The 1,374-nt window shown below is 37.2% G+C and overlaps 1 protein-coding gene across 1 annotated transcript in view; it reads right to left on the bottom strand.

Moving 5' to 3' along the window:
• The window catches only part of LOC106873364 (monocarboxylate transporter 6), a 49,590-nt gene that overhangs the window by 3,934 nt on the left and 44,282 nt on the right, over window positions 1-1,374 (bottom strand). The window lies entirely within an intron of this gene.

Raw genomic sequence — 1,374 nt, 5'->3', positions numbered from 1 at the left:
GGGCCCAGTCCATGTTTAACTTCGGAGTTGTTTTTTTTAGTCATGTTTTAAAACACCACAGCCCACTCAGGTAAGGAGTTGTTGCTTGGTGTGATGTATGTGGGTGTTGGTGGTTTGTCTGGTAGTTCTTGGAGGAATTTGTCCAAGTTCTGTTTGAATCTTTTTCTTCATTGATTTCTTTCAGAATAACATTGAATACAGCAGGAGCAGTTGAAGTGAAAAAAGAAAAAAAGAAAAAAAAAAAAAGCAGCTTTGTTGCAATGTTATAAGATTTGAGCTCAATTTTCACTGGGGGCATGTATGGCTCTGGGGCCAAACTTTAGGTGACTTGGAATATTTTTTTCAGAAATGATGGACTGCCCATGGTGGCACTGGATAAAAAAGAAGTTTGAGCTTTTCGAGGTGATTCCAATAGTCGAGGCCTGTCATGTTATTCATTATTCTTTTAATTGTGATCAGTCTCTGAGGTGTATCAATTCTCATTATGTTTTGTGAAGGGAGACTACGGGGGACAACAGTATGCAAGGTAATACCTGGCAAATGTAGAGAAGAGAAGGATCTCTGGACTGGATAGTTCTAAGGATCGATAGGAACATTCTGTGGATCATATCAACTTCATCATAGACGTGTGTACTCCAATCTGGGTTGTTATCTACCCTTGAGTCTTGGTATTATCTGATGTTATCCAAGGAAGAGAATATGCTTGATTATCTCTTTTCTAAAATGGATTAACTCAAACCTTTCCCTATTTAGCAGCATGTTTTTTTTTCTTTCTGTTTTTGTTCAGGTTATTTTATTTATTTATTGTTTTGCTCATTGAATTGCAGCATTTGGATCACACTAGAGTTCTGTTTGGTCACATGCTCCTTCATGACTTTCTGCAGCTTACAATTATCTGCAAAGATTTTTATTTCACTATATTTGATGACATTTGCTATTTCGTTTATGTAAATAATAAACAAAAGATGGCCTAACACAGAACCCTGGGGGATACCACTCTTGACGTTTTGCTGATTCTCAGTAAATTCCATTGATCATAACTTTGGGTTCTGTTTGTCAGTAAAGATTTAATCCACAGCAGTGACCTACCACAGACTGATCTTGGATAATATCAGCAGAATTTGTGGTTGACTGTGTGGAAACCTTTACTGAAGTCAAGATATATAACATTTGTGTTATAGTCTTCTACCAGAGCATTTAGGATGCCAGAAGTGGCAGAATAACTGTGTTAGGCAATCGTTACTGGTTGAGACGAGGAAGCTGATTTCTCTCTGGGAAAGCAGTTATTTTTGATCTCACCACTCTCTCTAATATTTTGATGGTTTGAAAGATTGTTAGTAAGACAGGATGGTAATTCCCTGTGAATGACTTATT

Source organism: Octopus bimaculoides, chromosome 24 (assembly GCF_001194135.2).
Source record: "Octopus bimaculoides isolate UCB-OBI-ISO-001 chromosome 24, ASM119413v2, whole genome shotgun sequence".
NCBI lineage: Eukaryota > Metazoa > Mollusca > Cephalopoda > Octopoda > Octopodidae > Octopus > Octopus bimaculoides.
Note: the sequence above shows the minus strand (reverse complement) of the source record. Positions and strands in the feature narration are given on the sequence as shown.